The 23,822-nt window shown below is 46.8% G+C and overlaps 1 protein-coding gene across 2 annotated transcripts in view; it reads right to left on the bottom strand.

The window, feature by feature from the left end:
- The window catches only part of KATNAL1 (katanin catalytic subunit A1 like 1), a 789,545-nt gene extending 775,102 nt beyond the window's left edge, over nucleotides 1-14,443 (bottom strand). Inside the window, exon 1 of one of the 2 annotated variants that reach the window (XM_069639367.1) lies at nucleotides 14,325-14,443. The gene's annotated coding sequence lies outside the window, so the exon portion shown is untranslated. The remainder of the gene's footprint in view (nucleotides 1-14,324) is intronic. The other variant, XM_069639366.1, reaches the window with a different exon arrangement.
- Nucleotides 14,444-23,822: the final 9,379 nt, after the last annotated feature.

The following is a 23,822-nucleotide window of genomic DNA, read 5'->3' as shown; positions in this document are numbered from 1 at the left end:
GAGCAGCAAAAAGGATCCTACTGTTCCTGTCGTTCGCCAACAAAACACTTACCATCATCGCTCTGATCATGTCCAGAGTAGACTATGCCAATAGCCTATACCTGGGCATGCCCGAATTACTTCTAAAAAAATTGCAATGCATACAAAATGCAGCAGCCAGACTCCTCCTCAAGCTATCTAGAAGAGAACATATCACACCCACGCTAAAAATACTACACTGGCTACCACTAAAACAGCGAATAAAATTCAAGTCCATGTGCATCACGCACAGAGCAATACACAAACAAGGAGCACAATTCTTAAGCGACAAACTACGCCTGCATCAACCGACAAGAACACTAAGATCAAGCACCGACATACGCCTGGAACCAAAACCCTACAACAGAAAAAAACTCAGAGGATCCTCTTTCTCTCACCAGGCGCCCAAAACCTGGAACAACCTACCTAAGAATATACGGAACACAACAAACAACCTAGCATTCAGGAAACTCCTCAAATCATGGCTCTTCACAGCGTAACCACAACGGAGACGCACTACAATGCGCAGACATTAAAACAACGATGCAAATAACTCCAACCTCGGCCACTCTCAAATTGGACAAACACTCCAACCAAAGAACCAACCACTCGACAGAGCATAAGATATTGTGGAAAATAGCCACAAAAGGAAGGCTCCAGAGACTGATCACATACTTAGACCCAGACGAAAGCCCTCAAGTGACTCACCCACTCGTACGTACCGGATTGACCATATCCAGACCGGCAGACGCATCTAGATAGAATTGTGAATATTAGCATGGCCACACTTAGATGGAATTGTGGATATTGGCCTGAGTCGCATCTAGATGGGACTTTGAAGTTAGCATGCCCGCACTTCGGTCAAACCAAAATGTCAACATGCCCACACTTAGATTTGTGAATACTAGCCTGCGTCGCATCTAGATATGACTTTGAATATTAGCATGCCCGCACCTACGCGAAACCTGAAGACTAGCACAGGCCACACTTAGAATTGTGGACATTTGGCCTGCGTCGCATCTAGATAGGATTGAAGGATAGCATGCCCGCGCCTAGTTGAAACTTGAATGTTAGCTCGTGCCACACTTAGAATTGTGAACATCAGCCTGCGTAGCATCCAGATTGAGTTATGAATGTTAGCATGCCCACACCTAGACAGATTTCTAAACACTGGCCTACGCCGCATCTAGATGGGACTGTGAAGGCCAACAAGTGCCACACTTAGACAAAACTGTGAATGTTAGCATGCTAAAGGTCATGTAACCCACTAACCAATATAAGCTCAAACTCTGCATACTTATCTCACTCAAAAAACTCACACAACCATCTCTCGCACAACAAGCCACACGCACTTCACAACACTGCAACAACACATAAGCCGGAGCAACAGCACACGCGGACTGACACCGATCCAATACCCGCACCAAAGCTCAGCACCCGGTGTACACCGAGTTGAAGCTGCCAATAGAACACCAGTCCTCATTATCCTACTCCGTCTACACCCTACTAACCAATCCCCCCCCCCTTATCATTTACAGGTCCGCCAGAGCGCCGGGGGACCAATTCCGTTGACGGTGCGCGGTACAAATACCTTTAACATTTAACAAATGGGACAGTCATAACAGTAGAGCTTACGCAGAGAACTACATTGAGATCTAAACCTTTAGAATATTATAGTGGGATTTTAGACCCAGTTATGAGAGGACACTTTCCTTGCGAACAATCATTGGCTGCTGCCGTGTTCGCGATTGAGAAATCCACAACTATTATCATGAGCTGCTCCATGACTCTCTTTGTGGAGCATGCTCTGTTTGCCATTTTAGAGAAACCCAAAGAGCTTCAGGTTATGAGGTAATGATTTCTAACCCAACGATTAAAATAGTAAGATGTAAAATAGTGAATCCTGCCACGTTTATAGCTGAGCCGATAGAAGAAGGTGATCGTGTGCATGACTGTGCTAATTATGTTGAATTTTATGATACACCCTCTGTGAAGGAAAATGCTTTAGGAGGAGGGGAAATTCTCTTTATTGATGGTTCTTCGAAAATTGATCAGACTAGTGGGGAAACGCACTCAGGCGTAGCAGTAGTGAGACAGATTAAATGGAGAATTCGAAGTTGTAGCAAGTGCAAGACTACCGTCTCCCTTTTCAGCGCAAGCGGAAGAATTAGTAGCGCTCATTGTCACAAAGGACAGGAAGTGAATGTGTACAGTGACTCTGCATACGTGCCGTCAACCGTAAACGCAGGGTTAGCACTTTGAACAGCTGCATTACCCCGTGCATGGAAATAGGGAGAGTCTTGCTGCTACGATTGCAGAAGACTGGTTCATCCTTGTTGGAACACGTTGCACTATTTATAGTAAACTGCATCGTGTGTCAAAGGTGTACTGCTGGGCATACACTGAGGTCAATTAGAGGGGTAATACTTCGGACGAATGGTCAGTTTTAGCATTTACATAGACTATCTGCAAGTATGTAATGGATATAGGTATCTATTATTGGTGGATCGAGGCAGGTCCGTGTACACACCCTGATCCCACTTGCACAGCAATGTTTTCAGTGCACAAAGTTTTCCTGAGATGGTGTGTGTGCGAAGTGCTGAGATCCGACAATGGGCCACATATTGTTAATGAGCTATTTGAACAGATAGGGCTGCTATTGAGTATTAAGCATACGTTTTCTTCTGCTTATCACCTGCAAGCGAGCAGAATATGTGAGAGACTCAACGCCTCCTTAAAGAAAGGATTGTCAAGGTTAAATTGACTTTGAAGAAGGGCTGGCTATATTCACTACCCCTAACCTTATATACCCTTCGGAATCAGCCAAGATTTTACCATCACCTCACCCCTCATGAACTAGTGACAGGGCGGTGTATGAGAGCCCCCTTGCACCTCCATCTAGGAGCAGAAGTGATCCCCACAGTGTAGCAAAAACCTTAGGTGATGAAATGCACGACTATTTGACATGTATGACCTCTAGCATTTCTTTCATTTCAGATCAAGTCAAGTGCAAGGGGGTTGGTCTCAGAACACAGAAGAAGACAACTCAACAAGCAACCCAATTGAACTACTACTGGCACCTAAGTTATATGTTGGAGACCTAGTTCTCATTAAGAATTTTACTCGAAGGTGGCATGAGCAATGTTTTAAGAAATTGGAAACAAGATCAGTATCGAGATTCATTTTGTGGAGAATATCTGTTCTAAACAGGTAATCATATGGTGCTTACCGATAGTGACATTCATCGGCTTGTGCTTGCTGTCACTGTGTTTATACTTCAAGCATACCGTGCGCTTGTGAGAAGAAACCTTGATGTTCGCACTTTCTTACAGGATCCTAAAAATGGGCCAGTGATAAGGAGACTCCTTATTGCCATCATCAAGCAGATTTTGCTGTTACAAGTATAAAGAATTTTGATGATTGTATTTAAAATGATTAAAGAAGAAAGTGGCACGGTTCAAGGCAATGAACAAGTGCAACGAGTAGTAGGATGGCGCAAGAGATGAATGCCTATGTTCTTATGCATAATATATGCTTGTACGATTATTCTCTTCCTCATCTTTCACAGTCTCTATCATTTTAGTACTTCCGCTGAAGGAAAGGTCCCTATGGTTCTCCCTACTATGAAAACTACTTTTGATTTACTTCATGATTATTAAACAACCTTTGGGAGACACAAGAGAGATGCAGAGGAAAGTAGTGAGGGGATAAATACCTATCTAGATAATGCAGCACACTTGGGGAATAACATATGGTACCAGCACATGAGAAAAGTAAGAGAAAAGACATCTAAGGAGAGTTGCTACGGCTGCTCCTTCATCCCCTATTCCATGAATACAGTGCGAACTTTCATCGCCAGAGAAGTTCCAGAACACGTTGCTAGGTGCCTCAGCCATTTTGCAGCATGTATGACCAGTGGACAATTTCAAGGAAATTGGGCCACTTTACGATGGAGATCGAAATGGTCATTTCCATACCAGGATGACTATATTAAGACCACAAAGATGGAAAAAGAACCTGAAAGAGTACGATGCTTGCATATACTGCAACAGGACAGGATGAGGTGGTCATTGAAGAGATGAAGAAAATGAATTTCCCTGATGTGACAGAAATAGCTGGATCACCTGGATGTTGGGAGCAAACTCAAGTCTTAGTCTATGGACGAGTGAAATCCAAGAAGGGATGGGAAGAAGGACTGATGTCCTGTGCAGCTCATCTACTGAATCCAGAATATGTACAAGAGGTACACAGGGTGAACGATGAGTGTTTGAAGCCGTGGGCTAAATATGCCAAACTATTGACATCGGTAAAAGATGAATCAGGCCCCATTGCTGTACTCCCATTGGCTAATGCAACATTGTGCTTCCGAAAGACTTGGAAATAATCTCGTGGGAGACAACAAGGACTGCAGAACTACAGTTGACGTTTCCAGGATGGGAGAAGGAACAGCCGTCCTGATGGATCGATATTGAGCTTGTGGGTCTAGGGCCTACATGAAGCTGCCCATGGATTGGGGTGGAGTATGCTGCTTGGTGCTCATCCATGTTCCAGCATTAATGATCCCTCAGAGTGACCTGAACACTGGAGAATTTCCAAAAGCAGATGCCTATTTGAGAAGAAGAAGATCGCTTGAACTTCTCAATCGGACCAAGAGAATTACTTCTCAGTCAAACCAATAGATGCATATAAACATATGCTGCAATTCCTTATGAACCCAGGTTGTAAGACTGCTTCAATATTTACGACTATATTCATGCCTGGGATCTAAACGTTGGCCAACGCCAAGTAGTTGCAGATTAGATGGGAGCTCCTGCAGACAATCAATAGCACCATAAAGGGATTCAATGCTATCAAGGAAGAGCTGAGGGCCACACGACTAAAGACCCTGCAAAACAGATATGTCTGTGACATGATCACAGCGATGGAAGGAGAGTTTGCACCAAATTCAGGCCTTCATGTTGCACATTCATACCTTCTCATGATGACGAGAATGGGACCTTGACAGAGGCCATAACGTTGTTAACAAACCTGCATAACAAGATGGAAGACGAGAGAGGAGGACATTATAGATGACAGTTGTTTGCTTCCAAATTCTCATGGATTCCGCAGTGGTTGACAAACCTATTCAAGAGTCTCGGAGCAATATTGGTGATGGTGATGTTTAGATTGTGTGATCAGGATAGTGATCGCCAAATGCAAGAAGACAGCAAAGAAGGCGGTAGGAATGAAGATCATGATCAATATCGAATCTGGGTTTGGACCCAAGGAATTGACGGATAAAGATGTCAGAAAATACATAGAGGCCAGCACTGTAGCACTTGAAGGAACAAAGGTCCTGTATTCAAAGAATCATAAGAAATACGTAAGACGAGTCTATTGTAATCTAAATGCACAGAGCAACTACATGAACTGGAGTGTAGATGAGCCTGTTAAAACAGCCGGCACCATGAGGGGGGTGATGAAGATTTGGACTCCGAAAAAGCACTTCAAGAGAAAATATCAAGATGTGGAAACTATTGAAGAGGTGGTCGAGGACTTGACCAGGGGGAGGGGGGGTGTAGAGGAACAGCTACATGCATCTGCAGGAAATCCTGCCCCCCTACGTCCTATATGTTGGAAATCTGAGACTGTGCCATATTTGACACCAGCAGTTGTGCCAATACCACAGCAAATATTCTAAAAAAGATATCCATTAAGAAAACCCTATCAACTGTATCCCCGAAAAGACGACAATCTGAGGGAGGAACTCTCTGAAGGAATATGAAAAGGAGAAAAAGAGAGAACCTAGTGACATCACAAGTGACGAGCGTGATGCCCTGAGAATACTGGCTGAAGAGAATGCATGGATCTTACAGAAACTGCTAATGAAGATAAAAATCAATTAAACTTTCATATGCGGAAAAAAGATTGCACGTATGCAAAGTGCTGCAGAAAATCAACCATTCAATAAATGTAATTGTACAGACGCTGAAACGCAAATAGACGAAGTCATCATAGAAGCTGGCTATATGTAGTGAATAGACTGGAGGTAAAGCCGCCATTATATAGGAGCTGGACATTGGTGTCATGAATTAAGTAAGCCTGGACTTATGCAGAGGAAAGGCTGAGAATTGTGTTGCAGCAAGAATAAGATGAGATTGTGGAAGCGCCTGGTGAGGCTGTCTGGCCTGGTATCAAAACTGAAGCAGCCAAGGTTGGTTATCTATTCTTGAAAGCAGTGAACGTGCAAAGGAGGAATCATCCCTTATCAAGGGGCAAAGGAAGAACACCAAGAGTGCCAGGTTTATTAATTGAAATGCTGCAGAAGGGACCATATCGTGGTCTCCTGTCACGCGAGGCGGGGATGAAAATAGAGTCGATCTTGGAGTCCTAGAACAACGATAGTGAGAGCCTGTACTCCCATATATTCCCACAGACAAGGATACTTTGCAAGGCCAACATCAAAGACAATGTTCATGGCAGAAGGCATGGGTGATGAGAGATGTTGGGCTAATTGGGTAGGGAGGTAATGTTACCCTCACCTGGTTCCAACACGGGCGTCGATCGGACCCGGACAGCTGCGGTCTCCACCAACGTGATGCGTAGTGCCGAGATGACTGTCTGGACTGGCCCGCCTAATCTCGTCTGCCTGATCTGTAGAAGTATTCTCCTGCAGGTGGAGAAAGGGATTTAGCCACCCGTGGATTTTAGTGATGGCCCCCTCCCACTGTTCTCGTTCTCCCCTCTTGTCACCTCCGATATCCCCTTTTAGTAACCTCACCTTATGTTTTTAAATGATGAGCTCTTCATCCTGCATGGCATGTAGGGGCGCATAGATACCAGTTACTTCACTGGTTTGAAGGTGCTGGAGGAGTTCGAGGAATATTGACTCCGGGGTTTATAAAGTTCAAAGAGTTCAATATGTCCAATGATCACTCTTATTCCATTCCCTTGTTGAATTGCAACTGGTTCAAAAGAATATTGCTTGGAGGCAGCAGATGGCGTTCAGGTAAGAGTCTGTATTACCCAACACTGGCCGGTAAAAGTTGCATGAGTTTAACTTGTTGTTTTCTCCCTTTATAGGTGCGGCAAATGAAGATGAGGCGTATTAAAGGGTAATGCCTCCGGTGGTAAATCAGGTAAGCCTATGGTGGTAAGAGATTGTATTTGTCAGCTCTCTTAGCTCACCTTGTTGTTTCTTTTGTTTTCCCCCAGGTGCTGGAGTTTGGCGTAGAAAATTATGGAGGCAGCGCCAGATCGAAAAATGCTGTGAGGACTGGCGAGTATGGCTCGGCGCTGCAGCTGGCGATGCGACGCGTGCAGAAATAATGTCCTTTTCAAGTTCAAAGACGTGATGGATCCAGAATCAGGTAAGAATTGAAATAAGGTCGGTGTTCTAACCTTTCCTTCTTGTTTCCTCTTTTGCTAGGAGCTCTGGATTCGAGATGGGCGTGGCTGAAGACTGGATGCTGACTGCAGCCACGGCGAGCGTTACGCTGCTAGATGCAGAATAATGCGAAGTGTGTGTTGCTGATCGCGCGTGGTTTAAATAGCTTCCAAAGTAGTTCCAGGTAAGAAGTTCCCCAGAACCACACCCGAGTAAAAAATAGTCTCTGTAACAAAATAGTCCCATCCAAGCCTCACGTTGGCTTGGATTCAGTTGCAGCATGGTCTGCATGAGGTAAGTAATGTCTATGAGCCTGGCGCCTAAGGCGCCAGCACTGAACCCAGACAGCCCCTAGCCGGGGCTGCTGGGGTTTTAAAAATATCTGCATGCCTGCTCCCGGGGCTGATGGGCTTGGTCCGGATGCCCGGGGGTAGGCATCATGACAGGTAAAGTCAAGTACACCTCCTGGCACCTGGGTCTGATCTTACGTGCTTCTAAGTGAACCGAATGTTCCCAACGAGCATGCCAGCCAATTGTAGAGGGCCGTATAACGAAGGGCCTTATAGTTTGAGAACCAATGATAAACCGTGTACTTAATAGTGTTGAAGATTACATGTTTTTAGGTAGGCATATGTTGTCAACCCGACAGTAGGGCAGCCAATCACAATTCTAGTCCCTATAGAAAGTATACTTAGATGTTCCCTTTGAACCAATTATAATCGCTTGTAGGTTTTTCTTATTTGCCAAGTAGTATGACGTCACCTCTGATGTATTTTTTGTATAAAGTCTATGTTTAGTGAGAAAATTGTCGAGAGCTGAGCCAATGTCCGTTGTAACCTCCCTGTTTTAGATCATTGTCAATAAAACAGCAACCTTGGCCATCTTCCTGAGTTGGTTCGATTATTTGGACTTGGAGTTATTCTGCAACCCCATCGATTGCATGCACGTTACTAAAGTACCATAAGTTCATAACCAATCCAAAACCCAGCTATCCAACTTAGCTAAAATATCCTTCGGTGGTTTGACCCCCCTCATGCCAGTAAATGTTTACAATTAAGCATCGTAAGGGCTTACCCTCGATTAATAGCGGGATCACTAACCCCATAGCCCCATTCTGGATGATGAGCTTTCTTGAAGCTGACTCCAATAGACAGGACTTGATTGCTATCAATAGGCCTCCCGAGGGATGACCCCCCTCCCCCTGTCGAATCACAACCTTCTGTGAAAAAAACTTAAATCCATCCAATATTGGACATGGCAGTAGGCAGGTTTCTTGGATGAGGATGATGATGATGCTAAAGTCCTTTAGAAATCCCCAAAAAATATGGATTCGTAAACAGAGGACGATTGCCCCGAGAGTTCTATGAGATCCCACTCAATTTTTCTCCTGACCTAGGGACGTCAAAGAGAAGGGGACTCCCACTAATATTTAGAGAAGACCCTATCCATGACCAATCTATTTTTCCCTATGGTGAGGACCACTGGTAGGGGCCCAAGAGCCCTTACAGTTGGCCTCATTCAGCCTATTCAGGGTAATGACAACATCCCTTCCTCCCCAATCCTGCTCACCATTCCCATGGTCACATACCCATACCCTCTGTGAAGAATCTTATGGATCTCTCACTGAAACCCTGCCTGAAGTCTCCTGCCAGGTGGCCAGGGAAAGGCAGACGCTTCCTGATCCTGGCTTTGAACACTGGTCTTTCCTTTTGCATACATTTCTCCTTTTTACACTTTTGTGTACAACAGACAGGGCAGGCATTAGGTTTTAGCATAGGCCATTTTGATTTGGCAGACTCCACTAGGACTGCGTTATTTATTATTTGATGGTCGAGACTACTCCCATCTTAGGTATAGGGCAGACTAGGAGTTTCTCCAACCCCAACCAGTTCAATAATGCTGTAATACACCAAAACAAATAAACAAAAAAGTTATTACAAAAATGGTACCTATTGTGTCAGTGTCATACTTGTGATACCATGCCTTGCCTACAGCAGGCAGGACATTTAGCAAGACACTGTCCCTCTAATAAGAAATAAGAACCTATGGAAATTGGTTACATGATGGGAAAAGAGGGGGAAGATGAATATAAAGCAATAGAAACTATAAACAACCTATTTTTGGGAAAAGACAGGTTAAAAACCCATGATAATCCCTTAGTGAATGGCATTACTTAACAAGCCTCGATTGATTCTGTTAGTCGACAAACGGCCATAAGACCTAATTTTATTTCTTGGAAAAAAATCAACCTATTCGAGTTACTTGTGTACATGGAGGTGAAGAAATTGACTATAAAACCCCTGTCACTATTGAAATTCAGGGGGAACAACACTAGAATTAATGCTGCTGTTATACCAGGACCACCAGAAGAAATTATTTTTGTTACTGACTTCCGAAGGTTTGAGAAATTATAGCAGAATGTGAACGGCAGACACTTCCTGATCCTAACCTTGGGGGTGGTGTACTGCAGGAGGATCACCTAGGAGGAAATAGGGCCCAAGGTGGTGAGGAGATCATGTGGTATTTGTCCTCTGAATGGAAGGACCTTTCTGGGTTGCCAAAACAGGTAACAGCATATTGGGCCTCATTACAAGTTTGCCGGTCCAGTAACAACGGTACTGGTAAGCTTGCCAGTACCGTTGTTCCCAGACCGCCAAACTACAAGGTCTGCTCGTGGGTGCCGGACAGCCCGGCAGGTGTGAACTACCGGGCGGAACGGCACTACGAGCAGACCTACACGGTAGCGCCGGCACCGTTATTAACAGTGCCGGCGCTACCGGCCTCCCCATTCCCATTTGAGTCCTATAGGACTCGAATGGGGGGAGTAATTTTTACCGGCACTAGGCAAAGGGGAATTACCGGGTCTGCTGGGGCTGGAATGGCCCGGTACATCCCCATCCCCATTGCCGGATGCCGTTAAAAAACTGACTGGTATTTACCGGCACGGCTACCGCCACCCCTATAATGAGGCCCATTGTCATTATAATGCCTCTGACCCACATATAAGATCTGTGACCCATGTGAGGAACCTGAGGGCGTCCTCACTTCTTTTTCCCCAGGATCCTTCTCTCAGGTGGCCAGGGAAATCCCATCGCTTTTGGATCCCGATCCTGGAGTGGATAACCACGGTGGAGGGAACTTGGAGTGGGTAGAGGACGTCCTTAGGTGAGACATGGTATCCCCCATTCCCATTTCAGAATAAACCCTCCATCCCTCAAACCTTTGTAGGCTACTGTCAGACCCTTTGTTTCCCAGGTAGAAGAATTATTCAGTTACTGAGCTTGAGGCCCTGACGATCAAGAGGGCCATACTCCTCCTAAAATATTATCTATTGGGTCGCAGATTCAGACTAGTTACCGATCATTCTCCTTTGGTGTGGATCAGCCAAAGAAAAGAGTCAAACTCGAGAGTTATGCGCTGTTTCTTGGACCTTCAGCCATACTTCACAACGGAAAACCGGTAGGGTCGAGATCAGTGAAATGTCAACTTTCTCTCCCGGATTCCATGTGAAACATCTAGGTCCAACCCGCATAGGAGAAGGGTATGTGAGGAACCCGAGGGCATCCTCACTTCTTTTCCCCAGGATCCTCCACTCAGGTAGCCAGGGAAAGGCCATCGCTTTTGGATCCCGACCCTGGGGGGTGGACATCCAAGGGTGGATCACCTGGGTGGAGAGAACTTGGGGAATGGGGAGAGGACTTTGTTGGGTGAAACATGGTATCCCCATACCCATTTCAGAATTAATACTCTTTCCCTCAAGCCTTTGTAGGCTGTCCGCCCTTTCCCCTTTCTTCCCTCCAAAATGTCCCCCAAAACCACCACTTCAACACTGGGACGAGGAAGAGACCAACTAGGAGGATACATCCTCATTTGCGTGAGATAAACACATGTTAGCATTATATTGTAAATCCAAACACATATGATTCAAGTACCAAGACAAGGAAGAATCTACAGAGTTATGCACACTTCCTTTAATTTGGATAGCCCCAAACACCACTCTGGTACTGGGATGAAGAAGAGGGCTATGGAGTTGTACCGATGGAACAGCCAAGCATATCCAGCTAATGAGTTTCACCATGGTCAGGCAATTGAACTTGATGACCCACAACTGTGGTCATTTTACAAATTCAATGAGTTTTAAAAGCCTTGCCGCCCAGCCAGAAGGGGAGCACAGAAGCTGGCTGCAGAGGCGGGCTGGAGAGAAGCTGGCTGGAGAAAGAGAAGCAACAGACACAGGAACCGTGTCCAGGAGAGAGGGACGCTGTGGCAGAGGCTGGACGCAAGAGGGTCTGCAAAGCCTGCAAATCCTTCTTGTCGGGCGCACGCAGCGGGAGCTGTGTGGCGCCGACGCACACCAGTAGCCGCAAGAGGCAGGAGAGCGAGCCTTGCTCTTTATTACCTCTGCGAAGAGAGCAGAGTCATGGGAAGCCGGAAAGCAGTGCGAGGAGCAGAGGGAAGCTGAAGGGAGCTGCTGTGTGGAGCCGGTGAGTGAAAGCAGAGAAACACTCTTAACGGGGAGCTCCGGGAGCCTGAAACATGCTCTATTGAATATTGCATGAACTGAAAATGGTTAAAAGCACTGAATTCTGAAACAAGTGCTTTGGAAAATCGAACAAACTGAAAGTTGTTATTACCAATTTTGAAGTCTCAAACAGATACTTTTGAATACTGAATGAATGGGAAAACATAAGCGCTTTTAAATGCTGCACAGAGCAAAAGCAAGTTATGAGTACTTGGGAATTGAATGGAAGCAAAGTGATGCAAGTAGAAATACCGCAACATGAATTGTTTGGGAAACAAGTGTTAGCAAAGCCAAGAAAATACCAAGAAGGGTATGAGAGAAGAAACCAAGTATTGGGCAAAGCTAAGAGTTCAATGAATGGGCAAGAGCCAGAAGAATACAGAAGGTTTATCAAAGTGCATGGTGGCCAACCAAGCCACGGTAAAGTGCTGGAAGAGTGTGACAATGATGAAAGAAACAAGCCTCACTGACAGAGGAAAGCAGTGGACACTTGATAAAAAGCAGATAAGAAGGACTATCGGTTGGGTCACCTGTAATGGGTAGACTATGTGGTCTGACAACTGCACCTAGACCGAGTGCCCCCCTTTATTGAAAAAGCCTATGAAAGTATCCATAAAGAAGCTTGTGTTTTGCAAAAGCCGCTTCTGTGATTTTGAAGACAAGAAACAGACTTATTTTTGTGAACCAGTGAAAAGTACTGATGACAAGAGAGCTGAGAAGTGCCTCAAGGAATTGTATTGTTTTGAAAAGCTGGAAGACTTGAAATCTTGGGCAAGGGAACCGCAATATCTTGTGAACTGGCATGAATTGGAGTAGGGGAAGATGATTATGAGCCAAGAGCTGGAAGAAGCTCCAGACTTTCTTTTGAACGGTATAATTTTGATGCTGACATCCCCACACATTGTATAGTTAGTTGCGAGGGCAAATATAGGATTTGCACACAGACTTATTTGATTTAGACATTCTGACACAGAATATCCTTAGCTTACTTTAGGTAGGAAAAAGCCACGTTAGCATAGGGCAAGTTACGCCTTACTCCAGCCTACCCTTTAGGTTAAATAAAATGTTGGAGTACAAATTTGAATCTGTGTCATGCCTTCAAAGTTTAACCCAGGGTACAAGTTATGTTAAATCTTAACAGGCCTTGTTAACAGAAATATCTTTTAAGTAGTTTCAGGATGAACATCCTCCTTACTCGTAAAGGTATAAGGAGCGGGCAAAAATGCCTTAATTCCAATATCTTCCCCGGTAAACAAAAAGTCTATCTTTTAATGAGTTTAAGGGAAATAAATCTACCCTTAAAATTAAATCAATTGTTAAAAGAACTAACTTTGTTCCAGGGGACTACAAGTCCCATAATCCCATGGGTACTGGGATGTGGAAGAGGCTGAAGAGGAATGCAGCAGCAGTAGGCAGGCAATTAAACCGAACAGCCCACACCTCAAGGAATCTGGGAGGCATAAAAGGCCCCTTCGGGTGTAGGCAATTGGAAGGAGCTGGAACTGTGACTGGAATGCGAGTTGTAGCAGTAGTAGCAGAAAGAAGGCACAAAGCTGGCAAACCATGTAGAAGTGGGAGAACAAGAGGGAGGCCGGAACGTGATGTCACTTCCTGTGTTGTCATCATATGCAAATTAAGGAGCCCAGCGATTAATTTGCTGCACTTGGTTGACAATTCCTAGAACCGACCGCATAGCATTTTTCCTATGGGAGATACGGTGATCACACTGTGGACACTACCTATGAGGAGCCCTTAAGACATCAGTGGGCAATGATTTTGCAGCCACAATTTGTAGAGTGGACTTTTATTTAGTTTCATTTAGTAAGACAAGGAGTTTTGCATTTCATTGCAGCACAAACCAGCATTTTATTCAAAATGCACTGGAGCCAATTCGTGTTTTGAATAGCCACAATATGTAAACTCAAATGAAAAGGTATAAATAGGGTCATACCACAAAAAAATTATCTTTTTACATCTATGCATAATTCTCCGAGGAGATTGTTAAATATTCATTCAGGTTCACTGCAAGTTGCAGAGGACTCCGTTTACTGTAAATTGCGGAGGACTCCATGTCATCAAGGGACATAAGTATTCAGCACTAGGTCTCATGACCGTAATGCATTCTGGGACTTGCTGTCTTGCAGCACTTCCACTGAACCAATTAAACAAAAGTAGAGATTACAATGCTTTTTTTTAAAGAAATCTCACACACGCTTGACATCAGGACTGGGGCCATGGTTGAATAGTACAATGGACGGGAATTTAAATAAGGAACGGTAGCAGTACTTTTCAGCGGACAGCGTTCATTGTCACTTCGAAGAAAGGGTCCCCTTAAGCCTCTTGCATGCAGCCTGTGGAAATCAGACGTACAGATTTGAAAAGCATGGACATACATTAATTACGATTAAAGTAACCCACCTGGACTGATGTTTTTGTTGTCCCCGCACAACCGTAAACAACCGTTAAGCGGTTTGCAGATTTAGCAGTCGTGATAGGTAGTGTCTACTTCGCAACGAGAAACGGACCCTAGCAACGCCCCGCCTCCTCCTCACCACGTGAGTTGCACGTTACGCTGCGGCCATGTACGTCTGTGGCCTACGCTCTCTCCCTCGCCTTAGTCTTCTGCAGCTCATTCTTCGATTAGCCATTCGTGATTCTGTTCGAGAGGGAAGGACAGAGGAATAATCGTAACGATGGAGGCAGCCGTTAGCCGAATTCGTGGTTCATTTGTACTGCACAATGCGGGGAGTGATAACATTTGTTCCCTGCAACTGATTCGGGGGAGGGGAGGCGTTTCTACCCGTGCAAAGATTCAGATTTTGGCAACTTTGTTACGTGGAGAGAGCAGACTTGGCGGAATGCGGCTTGAGCCTAATGATTGTGGGCCACACAGATGCCAACCGTGTCGAATGTCGTCTCACTTCAACTTCCCTCCCCGGTGACCCTGACCCACCTACCCCGCTGTCCACATGTGTGCTTTAGTTTTTTATATTTGAGTGTCGCGGGCATGTTGCAGTGCTAGAGCAAAGGGCCTAAAACATAATCCTAATTTCCCAAATACTTACGAGGTAGTGGCAAAACTGTTGGGTGTACATTTAGGAGGTCGGAGTTTTAATCCTGGCACAAAAGTGAGCCTTGTAAAGGCGGATTTTATTGGGGAACTAATTCATGAAAACGCCGTAGTTTATACAATGCGCTTGATTTTAAAAAAGTGTTCCTTAAAGTTAATAATTAATAACACTAGTAATACTATGTATTTTAAAGTAAATACTAGGTCATACAGTTTACTACAAGGCTAGCTTGTAGAAAAAAAATCTCAATTTATCACGGGGTGATTGATTAATAATAAGTTTCAACTCTCTGCTGAATCAATATTCCTAAATTGCAAGCCTGTGAAAAGGGACTGTTGGCCAGATTACTTAACAGTATTCCTCCTAGACCTACTGATATAAACTAAGCCACCTTCACCAATCAGGAACACCAGAAGGTAAGTAGTTTACATGTAGGTTTTATTCTCTTAGTTAGTAAGTAGAGAAAGCACTGGGACATCCATCTAGCCCAGCAGCTTAGGTCCAACTGGCACCAGTAGAACCCTGCACACCAAACATACATCAACATTCCACCAGAGTCCCAGTGACATCACCACACCAACACTCCACCTAGAATGTTAGTGACATCACCACCATCACAACACTCATAGCCATAATCAATCACAGCACAGATTATGACATATGTCCCTCTCTTCAACCAACACAACACTCATAGCCATAATCACTCACAGCACAGATTATGACATATGTCCCTCTCTTCAACCAACACAACACTCATGGCCATCATAATGACCAGCACATATTATGACATGTGCCCCTCTCTTCAATAACACCAAACTATACCCATGGTAGAACCCACCATAAGTGCAATTTACCCGAAATGTTATAGCTCAGAAACCATTTTTACTCCCCCTGAACCCAAACCACTACACCCCAAGATCTAACCCAGATCTTGATGGAAAAACCGAAAACGAACTCAACCACAATCTCTCCCCAGAACCTGAGCCACTCATCTACAACCCGCTGAATTAACACGACATGGAAGAACCAACACTCCGCTATCAACCAGCTGAATAACAACAATAACAGCACCTCACTGTCCCTAAAATACCAGCAGCACCTCACTGCCCCCAAAAACACCTAACAGCCCCTAAAACAACCAGACAACACCTCACTACCCCTAAAACACCAGAACACAACCGGACAGCACCTCACTGCCCCCCCAAAATGACCCAGACAGCACCTGACTGTCCCTAAAAACACCAGGCAGCACCTCACTGTCCCTAGAACACCATACAGCATCTCACTGCCCCTAAAAACAACCAACCACACCTCACTTTCCTTACAACACCAGGCAGCACCTCACTGTCCCTAACACAACCAGACAGCACCTCACTGCCCCTGAAAAGCATCTCCCAGCACCTCCCAGTCCCTGAAAAACGCCAGACCGCATAACACTGCCCTCTAAAATAACCAGCACCTAGCCGCCCTTTAAATTAACCAAGCAGCACCTCACTACCACTTTAAATACCCAGGCAGCACCTCACTACCCCTTTGAAACCTTAAATGGCACCTCACTACCACTTGACACATTCCAGGCAGCACCTCACTACCACATACAATTTCTAGGCAGCACCTCACTACCCCGCAAACCAGCATGATCCACAAATAACCAGGGACAAGCACCTGACTGTCCCTAACAACACCAGATCGCCCCTAAAAACACCAGCCAGCATCTCACTGCCCCTAAACAACCAAACACCTCACTATCCCTACAAAGACCAGACAGCCCTCACTGCCCCTCAAAACACCAGACTGCACCTCACAGTCCCTAACAACACCAGACAGCTCCCCACTGCCCCTACACACGACCAGACAACACCTCACTGTCCTTACACACCAAACAGCACCTGACTGTCCCTAAAACACCGGAACACAACCGGACAGCACCTCACTGCCCCTTTAAAACCACCATAAAGCACCTCACTGCCCATTTAAAACCACCAGACAGCACCTCACTGCCCCTGAAACACCAGTAGCTCCTCACTGCCCCCGAAAATGACCAGACACACCTCACTGCCCCAAAAAAACCACCAGACAGCACCTCACTACCCCTGACAACAACCAGACAGCACCTCACTGCCCACTAGACAGCACCTAACTGCCCCCAAAAATGACCCAGACAGCACCTCACTGCCCACTGGACAGCACTTCACTGCCCCCAATATTGACCCAGACAGCACCTCACTGCCTGCTAAACAGTACCTCACTGCCCCCAAAAGTGACCCAGACAGCCCCTCACTGCCCGCTAGACAGCACCTCACTGCCTCCAAAGATGACCCAGGTAGCACCTAACTGCCCGCTAAATGACACCTAACTGCCCACTAGACAGCACCTTACTGCCCCTAAAAACGCTGGTGGCATGCACACATAACCAGGAGACATGCCTCTACAAACAACCAACAGACGTCATGACACCAAAGTTCTTGCACCATAATGGTGCCAAAGTTCTTGCACCACCCCCAAAATATTCATGAAATGCACACATAATTGCAATTCCTCTGCGCCCCAATCCCAGCATGTGCATGCAGTGAAAGCACCTCACTGCCCCCAAAAATTGACCAGACAGCACCTCACTGCCCCTAAAAGTACTGGCATCATCCACACCTAACCTGGGGTAATGCCCCTACGAACACAACAAACAAAACACTGCAGGACAACATGTAAAACCCACAGTAAGCGATAACCAGATCAAGTCCATGGCCTTGAAAACCCTGCGCCATAACCAGATCAAGTCCATGGCCTTGAAAACCCTGCTCCAACCCCAACATGTCCCTGAAATGCAAAACATGCACCTCCACCTCATAAATCCCATGGAAATCATTGTAATATAGCATCCCGTCACCCAAGTCCTTGCGTAAACCCCAAAATATCCATGAAATGCTAAAGTCCCTGCGCCAATCCCAGCATATCCATAGAGTCAAAGTAAATACACGCAAAATTGACATGGCGCTAAAGTCCCTGCGCCACACCCCCCTGTCCGAATGAACCATCCTGCAAAAATGTTACACTTCAACATTACCAACATTGCCCATGGACCCACCCCCGAGTCCGGTATGCAAACCCCAGAAATCCTAAACATTAGGCCACCACATAAACACAACAGCAGTACATAAATGACAGGCCTTAAACTGCTAACATTACCCCATGACCAACCCAAATATTTACTAACCCCAGAGGCCACAACGTAAATACAAACGGCATTAACCATTAACACCGGCCTCACCCAACACATACCTCCGTTTACTCTGTAGTTAGATCCTCCATCACATTACATATACCCCACTGGTCCGGATCCAGAGCTCGGCGCCTCACCAACCTTCCTGCCGTATCACTATGTCCTGTTGCAACGTCCGCGCCCTCCAACACAGTGAGCTCACCCTGACTGCCAAGTTCCAATCTGTTCCTTGCAGTACCAGTTTCCTCCCCGTAAGGCAGTGAAAACCCTCCAGTGTCACATTTAACATAAGCTCGTAACCCCATCCTACAGTTCGACTGTCTTCCTGGAGCAGTGCGACCCCCGTGCTCAGCACCTGCCTGATATCCTTATAGAACGCTGCGTTCTCTATGAACGTTGCTACGTCTTTCAATGTTGCCCGCCCGCAACTCCTGACGACCCGTCAGCTCTCCAACCACTGTCAACTTCCTTGCTGAAGCAGCGCGGCCCCCGTACTCAGAGCCTGCATGACAGCCTTGTAGAACGCTGCGTTCCATATGAACGTTGCTACGTCTTCTAACGTTACACGCCAGCCACTCCTGACGACCCGTCAGCTCTCCACCCCCTGACGTCATCATTTGCTCCTCAGGCACTGGAGATCGTAGATCGCTATCCTCTTCCAATACTGACGTATGCCTCCACCCCCCGCAGCCATCAAGGCCATTACGGCAGCTCAAGTCACCATCCTGCCACCGCTGCGAACTCGCTGACGACAACCAACTAAGTTCGCTGCCAGCCCGCCGCGCAGCTACCATCCCTTCAGGCCACCTCAGCCCCTTGACAGCACCACTGGCATACCTGTCGCTCACCCGACCGCGTGAGCTGCTTTCTCCATCCAGCCACCACGGACCCGCTGACAACAGCCGCCTCACTCTGCTGCCAGCCTGTGAACTTCTCTCTCCGCTGAGCCACCGCGGACCCACTGACAGCAGCCTCCTGACTTTGCTGCCAGCCCGCGACTCAGCCACTGTCCCTCCGGGCCTCCTCACACTCCTGCCAGCCCGACTAGCGCACCTGTGGCTCACTCGACCACGTGAGCTGCTCTCACCATCCAGCCACCAGGGACCCGCTGACAGCAGCCGCCACACTCTGCTCCCAGCCCGTGAACTTCTCTCTCCGCTCAGCCACCGCGGACCCGCTGGAAGCAGCCTCCTGAATTTGCTGCCAGCCCGCAACTCAGCCACTGTCCCTCCGGGCCTCCTCACACTCCTGCCAGCCCGACTGGTGCACCTGTGGCTCACTCGACCACGTAAACTCCTCTCTCCATCCAGCCACTGCGGACCCGCTGACAGCAGCCGCCTTATTTTGCTGCCAGCCTGTAACCAAGCCACTGTCCCTCCAATCTTCCTCATGTGACTTGTGAGGCTTATCACTCCGCCTAGAAACCTCAGGTTGCTCCTGTAACCACTTGGAGGCTACTCAATGATGGCAACCCGTCAGTTATCCTCCCAGGATCCTCAACCTGGACCCCGGCCCGGACTGAACTCTCAGGGTCCCCGACCTGGACCCCGACAGGACTTTCACTGCACCGCCCAACATGCAGCTTCTTCCTGCTTGATGGATGTCTCCCTGGAAGGCAGCGCTTCTCCCCAGCAGCACCGGAACCATCCTCGTCGCCAGTGATATAAACTAAGCCACCTTCACCAATCAGGAACACCAGAAGGTAAGTAGTTTACATGTAGGTTTTATTCTCTTAGTTAGTAAGTAGAGAAAGCACTGGGACATCCATCTAGCCCAGCAGCTTAGGTCCAACTGGCACCAGTAGAACCCTGCACACCAAACATACATCAACATTCCACCAGAGTCCCAGTGACATCACCACACCAACACTCCACCTAGAATGTTAGTGACATCACCACCATCACAACACTCATAGCCATAATCAATCACAGCACAGATTATGACACCTACTCTTCTGTGTCCCAGCTTTTCACAGGAACCCTCTCTCTAATTCCTTCTGTCCCCTCCACCTCCCGCCTCGGCATAACAGCCTGCCTTCCCCAAGACCCAACAGTACGTAACACTGCCCAACAGGCCCATTCAACACGGGTAAGTGTAAGGTGGGAAACTCGTGCTGGGACGAGGGAGAGTAGGACTAGGAGTAACCACCACATGAAAAGTCTGACTCCACAAGTTTTGCCGCCCTGCAGAATGGGGGCTGGATTCGTGCCGCCCCTGCCACCTACAGGGCGGACTGCAGACCCCCAAGGGCGGCTTCCGCAGTGTAAGGAGCCTAATCGGTGGCCCACAAGGCTGAATTGGGCCCCACAAAAAGCCTCCCACAAGGCGGCATCCGTTCGGTCTGTGGGGTCCATAAGAGAACAGTCTAAGGCCAAGGACCACCTCCCCACCAGATTGGGAATGATGTTGTCCACCAGAACCACCTGCGGTAGGGCCAACTCGCCCTGGAAGGGATACAGCTTGGCAAGGAATCTGGGGACCGCTGACTCATCTGAGCCCAAAAAATTCCAGCCTTCACACCAGAGGGAAGCGGGAGTCCTTGGAGCGCATCCGAACAGGGGCAGAAGAGGCCAGATTAGACTGGGCACATAATCCGGAAACCCGGGAAGACGAACATCCGCTGTAGCATCGAAACAAGGTGGATGCCCTGCAACCACGAGACCAGCTGTACCCAATAATACACTGCACCTGGGACCTCACTGCGGTCTCCCAACTGGGCAAAAACAGGACAGCTTAGGTGCCGAGATCAAAATCGGGGACATCCAGTGCGCACACAGGCAGCCTAAGAGGGGAAAGGAGAGTCTGCATCCACCCCCCCCCCCCCGCTTACCAATGCCTGCCCGGGGTGCCATCACCCCAGGACATGAATACCTGCAGGGCGAGCCACTCCACAACTCCCTCCAGATCGACTGGTGCATGCTTCCTCTACCACCACCACTGTCGTCCTCAACCGTGGGAACTGCTCAGCATGGACCCCCCCCTTCCGGAGAACACCTGCTCCGCAAGAACCCCAGAGGTAGCAGGAACACAGAACAAATCCCCCCCCACCCCTGGCTATGCCGAGGGAGGGGGATAGAATCAAAGAGTCCCTGCCCAAAGGCAGGGAAAAAAAATGAACGGTTGGGTCTTGTGGGAAGGTGGGCTGTTATGCCCAGAGGTGGGAGGTGGAGGGGGCCGTGCCAGAAGGAATTGGAAGTAGTAAGAGGGTTCTTGTTACGAGGTGGGGCACTTCATTGATAAGTACTTGGACAAGGAAGAGTAGAGGTAGTGTAATTTACTTAATTGTGCATATGGTACACTGTACGATCCGTAACGTTGTTAGATTTACTCTAGTGGTCATGTTCATTGACCACGTTAACTGCACAGAACCTCCCTGTGCACTTTAGTGAAAATGTCACCTCCATGCAATTTTCCTCATTATTCGACGTTGTGGAAAGGGAGGAGTAGAACAGGTAAAATTGCCTTTACTCTTGACTTTCCATCAGTACATCCTGCAGGCAGTATTTACAATGGAATCTGACTGCGGTTCCATAGGAATCCATTACGTTAACGCTAGCGTGAACATTTTTGCTGGCATTAATGCACTTGTATAGTAAAGCAGGAAATGTAGGTAAACATTTTATGACCGCTCTGCTCCCCAACACTGCCGTACAGATTCAGAAAAAGTTAAAAGTAAGGGAATGGGGGAGGGGGGGGGGGGGGAATGGCAAACACATGCACCAGTTTTTCAGATCCGGGTCTCATGGAAAATGGCTCTGTCTTTTCAGTGCTCCATTCAAATTATGGCATTGACCGTTGATCCACTCTGACCTAAATTGACACTTTTGCTCTCATTTATAACTCTTTGGGACATTGCTAGTAAACTGCAAGCTTTGTTCCTCATTGATTTTAATGGATGTACTTTATTTATTTTTTGGCACGTTTTTATTTTCCCAATAAAACAGAAAACCAAACACAGATCCTGTTATACATAGCAACCAGATCATCATCCCATTTCTACAGCTTAATACAGTCATCATCATCTCTTGCGCAGGATTCGCTCCCACACCGCTTCCATTCGCCTGTTTCAATGAATGTGAACGGAAACATGGCACAGCTATCCAGAGCATGTACAGCTGAATTTTGATTAGACGCCCTTTCTCCTTGACCAGTTGTTGCACTAGACATATACTCTCTCAGCGGTTTCCAGAAGTCCTTTGGTCTGCTTCGGCTTGGCAGTGTTAATGTGTGTTGAGTCTCATGACATTCACAATTATTCAAGCAGTTCAACCATTCCTGGAAGCCCAGTGCTTTTTGCTTCCCCCCCCAGGCCTTGGCAATCAAATACCTTGTTACAATGGACGCCATGTCCAGAAACCCTTTTTCAGCCCGGTTCCCAGTATCAAACGGTGATAAGAATCATGTCTCAGGCGAGCCAGACATGTGAAGAGAGATCTGGCCTGTAATCCTACAACCCATCCCCATAAAGGGCGTATGACGGTACAGTCCCACACCACATGCATGCAATCTGCTGGTTCTTGGGGGCATCTGAGATTAGCAGACCGATCAGGATAATATTTCTGCAGCTGTAGCGGTGTATAATATACCTGATGGAAGAACTTAAAATGAATCGCCAAAATCGGTTGTCCTACATACACACCTGTTTCCACTGCAAATCTGACAATTCCCTCCCCAATGATATAGTCCACTTCGCTCTGCGCGTAGTCTATCAAGTTTCTGCATTTTTATCATGTTATTGGTACATTTTTAAAAATATGCAGCAATGTGGGGACTATTGCCATCTTGGCGAGGGGAATTTCTGGCAGCCTGTGATAGTGGGAGAAGAATCCTGTCACCCTCTCTGTGTTCCTGATGAAAAAGAGCCGTTAAATAGTTTTCAATGTATAGGGAGGAGGGTGTCATTGTCACCATAATGCCCAGATATTTAATGCCATTAGGACACCATGTAAACGCCTCCCCTATATCTTAACGTTGCACCCCTGGTGTCAGTGATAACACTTCAGACTTTCCCCAGTGAATCCCTAGCCCTGGGAGATCACCAAAGTACTGGATGATCTGCACAAAGGGTTTTAGGTTGTGTTTGGGCTTTTTAACATATAGTAACAGATTGTCTGCATAGAGTGAGATAGTGAAAACATTCAGGTAGATTTCTACTCCCCTATACGCATGAAAGTCTGAGGCAGCAAGCTAGTGGTTCAAGTGCCACAGGGAAAATAGGGGACAGTGGGAACCCTTGCCTTGTACCTCTTGTTGGCATGGTGGAATCCAAGACCACTCAGTCAGTACTCTGGAATTATGGAGCAACCAGAGCCATTTGAGAAACACCAGTCCTATCCTGGATCTAGGAAGTACTTTGAATAGAAAAGGCCACTCCACAGAGTCAAAGGCCTTTTCTGCATCAATGCCACAGCTATTGGGATATCGGTGTCAATGATGCATCAGGGGGAACAGGTGTTGTAAATCGTTCTGGGTTGATCTGCCAAATATAAATCCCACCTGACCTGGCAGTATGAATGACGTCATGGGTGGTAGCAGTTTGGAAAAAAAAATGTTTTTGGCCTTAAGCACCACTACCAGAGCTGTCCTAGTGGCCTCAGGTAACGGGTCTGGTGCCAATGAGGTTTCATA

The sequence above is a fragment of the Ambystoma mexicanum genome, chromosome 7q, assembly GCF_040938575.1.
Source record: "Ambystoma mexicanum isolate Mex_15411 chromosome 7q, UKY_AmexF1_1, whole genome shotgun sequence".
NCBI lineage: Eukaryota > Metazoa > Chordata > Amphibia > Caudata > Ambystomatidae > Ambystoma > Ambystoma mexicanum.
The sequence above is the reverse complement of the archived record's forward strand: the minus strand, read 5'-3'. Positions and strand labels throughout refer to the sequence as shown.